This window comes from Microtus ochrogaster, chromosome 17 (genome assembly GCF_000317375.1).
Source record: "Microtus ochrogaster isolate Prairie Vole_2 chromosome 17, MicOch1.0, whole genome shotgun sequence".
Classification (NCBI taxonomy): Eukaryota; Metazoa; Chordata; class Mammalia; order Rodentia; family Cricetidae; genus Microtus; species Microtus ochrogaster.
Window position 1 is genome coordinate 18,550,565 of NC_022019.1, and position 7,215 is coordinate 18,557,779.

Consider the following 7,215-nt stretch of genomic DNA (forward strand, 5'->3'; position numbering starts at 1 on the left):
GGCCCGCCACTCATGACAGTCCAGGGACTCAGGCCCGCCACACATGACAGTCCAGGGACTCAGCTCTTCATTCAGGTTGATAAAGGATTGAATAATTTGTTTTATTTTTAACTCTTGGAATATGTTTGGTTAATCTTAGTGCCATTAATAGATAAACTTACAATTAAAAAAAAATTCTTTCCATAAAGAAAGGAAGGAAAATTTCTGTCTCTGAAACTTCAGGACGTAGCCTGTTATCTTGCGGCTTTGTAACAACCCTATCGATTCGCTCTGTGATTATGCTCACTTCTGAGCTAGTGGCACCTATTACTTATAGGTCAGGAACAGAGCTGACATTCACTCCCGTCTCTAGGGTGAAGCTAATGAATTGTAAGATTGGTTCATGGCGAACAAATTAGTTTTAAAACCAGGGAGTTCACAAGTTTGTTATTTTCTTTCCTTGAATCGCAGACTGCTGTCTGTGGATCGTTTTATAGACGGAAGCTTTTTGCTGCTGCTGCTGCTGCTACTGCTGCTGCTGCTGCTGCTGCTGCTGCTGCTGCTGCTGCTGCTGCTGCTGCTTCGCCCTCTTCCTTGGAGTCCTTTCTGTCAGGTAAAGAAGTGACTTTTGCAATACCAAAAATAGTCTGAGAGATTATTTTCCTCTGGTGTTGTTTGCAATGAATTCTTCTGATCAAGGACACTTTAAACCATGTTCCCCCTCAACCAGTGTGACACATTCCCAATTAGGGGACTATTGCTTGCATACTGACTATCTGGTCCAGGTCAGAGCAGAGGAGGGAGGTGCCTGACAGCCTTGAAGTTCTGAGTCAGAAGAGCAAGACCAGTGGGTGGATGAGTATGAAGCTGTGGGGTTTGAGTTAGAAAAAACCTGAAAGATAATGGACTGTGTTTTCCAAGTTAATAGCATCTCAGAGGACGGATTTCCAAACTTATGTCTTCCACAGAAAAGCTAGTGACCATGGGTAATTCGGCACTCTAGAGTCCATCTTCTCTATTGTTCCTGTATCCTCTTTCTCTGCCCTCTCCTGTCTTCTGGTTCCTTGGCTTATTTTTTGCATGCTTCTCTTTTTCCCCTGGTACTGTCCTTTGCTATTTATACAGCGCCTCCATCCTTACCATTCTAAACCACACACATTTGTTGATAAGTGTTTGAAACAACAGCTAGATGTGCTACATCCAGGACTGCCAAGGTTGAACAGGATGCACTTTCTGCTCTCCAGTAGCTCACATTTAGTCATTCTGGCACTTTCACTCCAGGAGGATGGAAGGCAGAAAGAAAAATTTCTCAGAAAGAGTCAGGAGACATGGCCCTGACAATTAAGCTTGGCTTTTCAAGATAAATAAGATTTTTCTAGGTAGAGAAGGATGGAAAAGACCTTTTACCCAGAAAGGACACTGTACAAAGGCTTTTCCTTAGGACAAAAAAAAAAAGAAAGAAAAGCTTTCTCAATATGAAATGGCCATCATCAAAAATTATTAGTGAGAAAACATCTCCCTTCTTATCTAACACAGGATAAATCCCACCAACTAAAGAATCCAAATCTTCTGTAACAAACCTACATTCCAGTTGTCTAGCGTTCTCCAGCTGAGAACTAAGCCAGGCATCAAGTACTAGGTTCACGAAGATCTGAGTAGCCAAACATTACATGACAGCATTCTCAGTTTGTAGATCATCCCTCGTCCTCCCAAGCTGACAACGTGTGCTGTGGACTTCATTCTTACGAAACCGTCTGGAGATGGCCATGTGGAGAGCCCTAGGGAAGGCATTGGTTTCAGGTTACTTCAGACAGGCTTGCTAAGGGTAGTAGAACAAAGTCCTTTCTAGGATATTGAAAGCTTGGGAAGAACCAGAAAGATGAGAAGTTAGTCTTAGAAACTGCTTCTGACTCTAAAGACACAGAAAGGCAGCGAGGCCTTGGTCAGCGCTTCCCACTAATGTTTCCTGTAAAGGAGGTGAAGTCTCACTCAGTGGGTTCTGTCTTAGAAGTGAGTTTGTAGCTTTAGAAAGAATGCTGCCCGGAGAAGTGGAAATTACCATTTGAAGCTACGTCTGCAGCCCAGATCTTTCAAAATCTTTTTAAAGTTTTATGGTTTTACCAAATATTACTTAGATGCATTACTTCTTTATATTCTGACTTTCAAAATAGCTTAAGAAAAGCTTTTACGTGCCTTCATATCTTAAGTTAAGCAATGAGTTGACAGGACCTGGAAGGTATCCAGTCTTTCTTTCTGTCCACTGTAGCTTGAGGCTAAGGTGCACAGATATGTAAGGCTAAGGTTACAGTGTGGACTGGGATAATGTTCAAAGAGGAGGCCTATGTTATGTTGAGTTTCAAAGTAAAATATTTCCAGGGCCCCCTAGCTTTACACCCAGCTACAATATAATGCATACGGGACGCATTGATGATGTGAAATATCTCCGTCAAAAGCAGCCTCTTAAATCAGAGTGAGTCACAGAAGCCTTGATATGAATGTGCCAGTCAAGTTTGGTAGAATCTGGTGTCTACCAGGTAATTTCAGGGAGAATGTGCTTAGGGATGTGGCAGGTGGAAGGGTGGGCTGGAAAAGGTCATCCCATGGGCAGAGCTTTTTAACCTTTTGTGTTTAAGATCGTTGGAGCTTAAAATCATGGTGCCATTTGCATCGAAGTCTCTGGAGTTGGGATTAAAGAGATGATTTGGCCATTAAGAGCTTTAGGGAGTCTGATACCCTATTCTGTCCTCTGTGGACACTGCATATACATGGAGCACAGACATATATGCAGGCAAAACACTCATGTACATAGTAAAAATCTTAAAAAGTCAATCTCTGGAGTGGAACTGAGAGGTGTGTGTGTGTGTGTGTGTGTGTGTGTGTGTGTGTATACATATACATACATATGAACACACACACACACACAAGTTAGTTACTTCTATTGTTCAAGGGCAAGATAGAAATCCATTGGGCATTTAGTATATTTTGCTGAAATGGCATCTAGCTTAGCATCAACTGTGGTGTTGTTGATAATTACCAGGTATTCCGAACAAGCTGAAACATAAATGACCCTACCTAAAACCCACACACTGAGCTTCTGACTGTATCTCAGGTACATTTTCACGGATGTCTATTAAGAAATTCACACAGGAATGTTGTTGTGGTGATATCTGCCATACCTTGGAAACTCACCAAGAATCTATGCCTGGAAGACTAAATGGGTAAGATGAATGAATACAGATTGGTTTGGAAGCATGGTTGTGAACAGGAGTAGGAAACGCAGTATACGTTTTTTAGCAAAGTACTACTTAAATGAATTAAAAATACATGGTTTAAAAAGCATCAATAGGAAAATGGGGGTAAATGAGGCTGAGGAATTAACAAAATAGCCACATAAACTTCAACTTGGCTCCACAGTCCTCAAGGAATTCTGCTGTGTCTGTTTCAGGAAGAGAAAACTGAGGTCTAAGGAGTGAAGTAACATGGTCTAAAGAAGAATGGATAAACAGGAGAGCTGACTCTCACTGTCAGGCCCGTGGGATTCCCGCACCATATTCCTTATAGTTAATGGAGACCAGAGTTGCCTTGATTATCTCTTTGTGGGTGCCTCCCCTTGCCAGGGTCTTCTTTATGAACCTAGAGCCAAGCAATAAATATTTAGTACTCCTTGGGAGAAACAGATTAGGAAGCTGGGGAACAGAAAATACCTAAACGGTATTGCCTTCTTCCCCTTCATAACATTTGATGTTGAAAGGGCATTCCCAGAAACCTCAGCATGGAGTGTGGAGTGAAAAGTGACAGAGATGACCGCCTGCATGAAGGGACGAGGCTCTAAGCCTAACCACTTGAGTTCGGTCCCCAAGACCCACTTGCCAGGAGGGACCTTGCCCCCTCAAATTGTCCTCTGACCCCACACAGGCAGCATGAAATGCACGCATATGTACACATAAATAAAATATAATAGCTTTTCTCAAAAGTTACAAAGGAGGGTGTTAATGGGATAGTGGGTGGGGTAAGAGATCTTTCAGCCAGGAGTCAGTACTTCAGTCTCTGAGTATGGAAAGTCTGGGGGGGGGAGAGAGAAATAAAGGTGGAATTTGGGTCTGAGCATGATTGCCACAATGGGGACACAAAGGGTCTTCCAAGTAGAAAGAACTGTGAATGTTAAAAGCACAGGGTGGAGAAAGCCTGAGGCATACTTCCAGAATCTGGTTTTGAACAGAACAAGGCTTGGAAGGGATGTTGTTGGAAAGAACGTCCGGAGAGGAGAAGTGAGTTCTGAAGCTCTTCACTGACAAGCTTGAGGCAGCACACGTGGGTGGCGTGTGTGAGGAGAGCCAGCATGTCACCCCTCAGCTATGTCCTGTTGTGCAGCCTGCGCAGAAATGCGTCCGGTAAATCTCTCCTCACGTGTGAAGAGAGGGAGTGCTTGGAGCTGGAAGATCTGCAGCCAGGTCCCTCCGTCCCTGGAGAAGCATCCACAAGGACCTCTCCTCTTGAGGCTCCCGTGACTGGGTGATACGGCTTTGATGCCTTTCTCCATAAAGATGCTTTCTCTTGTACCACAGGACACATTAACCTTATTCTTGAGATCTATGCTCCACTCCTCAGGGGCTTCTTGCTTAATAAACAAATTATTTCTAATCCTCTGAGCTGAGCTATAAATTCTTTGAGGACACAAAGCAATTCTTACACATTTATTTATTTATTTTCCTGTGTGGTGTCAGACACACAGTAGGCTTGCAAAGAAAAAAAAACTATTAATTGTACCAACCTGCTTTCTTCCCCACAGGATGCCCAAACAACAAGTATTTGTACAGCAAATTGTTTAATTCTTTAAAGATTCTAAAAGTCAAATATTTAGATGTTTTCTTTAAATTAGTATAATTGGTTACATGAGTATTTTAGCTGTTAACACGGTATGGAAATCTTCAAAACAGTGGCTGCTTACTCCCATTTCCTGGCTAATCTTCTACCAGGTCCTGAGTCGGCCTAGAAATCAATTTTGCCCTTTTCTATAGAATCATTATAGGGCCAGAAAGAAATAAAAAGATTCCTGTTGTTTAATCAGCAGGGGTTCTGGGGAAGCAAGAATAGTTGATATAATAAGATCAGGGTTTGAACGCAGACCACCAAGCAGGAACTTCGAGACTACGATCACGTGCACTTCCAGGCAGAGATAGCGTATGCGCCAGTGTTCCATGCTAAGCCTGCAAAGGGAAGAGCACTGCCACACAGCCCTTGTGAGTCACAAAACCACCAAGTTTCTACAGGTTCAGTTTCTCAGTCTTCTGTCTCTCTCTTCCCCTGCTAAGGGCAATCTCAAGATGAGGCGAGTACCGCATCAAAGTACAATATGAAACTATTGCATTATCATTTTGGTGCTATCTTCCTTACTTGAAAGAAAAAAGACTAGGTTCAAGAAAGTGGTCAGAGAAAAGAGGGGAAAAAGAAAATTTGGCCACTCGGTCAGAAAACGCATAGACTTCATCCGCTATATGACTGTTCCCACTGTCATGTCATACGTGCCAAGGAGCATTAAGACTAATGTCAAAAAAAAAAAAAAGGCAGCTGAACAGCTGTAACGTGAAGAAGAATGGCTTTAAAAATATTTATTTTCCTTTCAAATTGGTCCAGGTGTGGTGGTACATGACCGTAATTCCAGTACTCTGGAGACCTAGGCAGGAGCCTTGAGGGTTTCAGGTTAGCCAGGGCTGCAGAAGAGGTCCCTGCGTAGGAAGCAAAAGTGAAATGACGTGAGTAAATCAATTAAAGTGTACGTACTTAGAGGGTAAAACGTGATGTTCGGGTGTGTACGTGCATTGTACAATAACAAAATCAGAGTGATTAATAGCTCCTTCCCCCTGAGCATTTATCATTTCTTTGAAATTCTTCAAAGATCCAATAATAAGAAAGACCTGACCTAAAGGAGTAGGCAAAAGACTTTATTGTCTTTTCCTAAAAGAAGACACATAAGTGGGCAACCTATATGTGAAAAAAAAACTTTGCTTAGAGTCTTTAACCATCAGAGATATGCAAATTAATTCCTGGGCTCCTAGCAGCCAGTTGTACCCCCGAGTCTTCTGTGAGGTCAAATCATAGATCCTGGGTCCCTCCAGATAGTCCTTCAGTGGTCCAGGGGCCAATGCTGGCCTTGCTCTGGGTTTGTCCTTGCCAATATTGAGTGCACTTGGAACCTGCATCTAGGCTCTCCTGAAGACTGTTTCTCAGCAAAAGTCCCCAGGACTTCAAGGCTCTAAAACAAAGCTTCTTCTCTGATGTCTAGAGGTATTCTGGTGGCCAAATTTCAGAGACACTTTGCCTGAGATTCCCAAGGGTGTCATCCACTGAGAAGAGAGAGTTTTCTACCATCGCCCACTTGTTTCCAGGGTTCTCTAGTTTATGCCTTGGATGTTTTAGCAGATCACGACTATGTATCATCCTTCTTCCTGGAACAGTTCCTTGTCTTGATAAATTTCTTCTGCAAAGGAGACAGAGGAGTGAGTCAACAATCTTATTTCAAAATTTTAACAGGACTCTGGGTCATAACGGGCTAATTAAGGAGACTGAGAACAGTGTAGTCCTAAAGCAAAGGCTGCTTAAGGGAAGGTCTGAAGGTGGGATCTGATGGCAGGACACTGGTATATATATTAACAAGGAATATTTTTGCTGGTCATACCCGCAGACAGTGGTTCTCAACATATGCATCGTGTCTCCTTGGAAGTCAAATGACCCTTTCACAGGGGTCACCTAAGACCATTGGAAAACACAGATACTTACATTACAATTCATAACAGTAGCAAAATTACAGTTATAAAGTAGCAACCAAAATAGTTTTATGGTTGAAGTTACCACAGCATGAGGAATTGTAGTAAAGACTTACAGCATGAGGAAGGTTGAGAACCACTGCCCAAAGAGGACAGCATTGCTGCTGCTGTTTGGTTCCTTACAGTGTTGGTGCTTTGGAGAAAGAATGGACCTGCCAACGAGAGTAAACGGGCAAAGAATGTAAGCTTTCTTCCTCCATATTCTTTGTGCAGGCTGTCATCAGCGGTGCACAGCAATACGAAAGAGCCGAATGAGTTTTCCCATTTATTCAAGCAGAAGTCTGTGGAATATGTGTGGGAATGGAATTCAAGGGGGTGGGATAATGGGGCGAGGAACATAAAACTGGATCAGGCTGAGCTTATTGATATGGGTTCCCTGGGTGGAGAGTTTATTGTAGTAATAGGAGCGGCG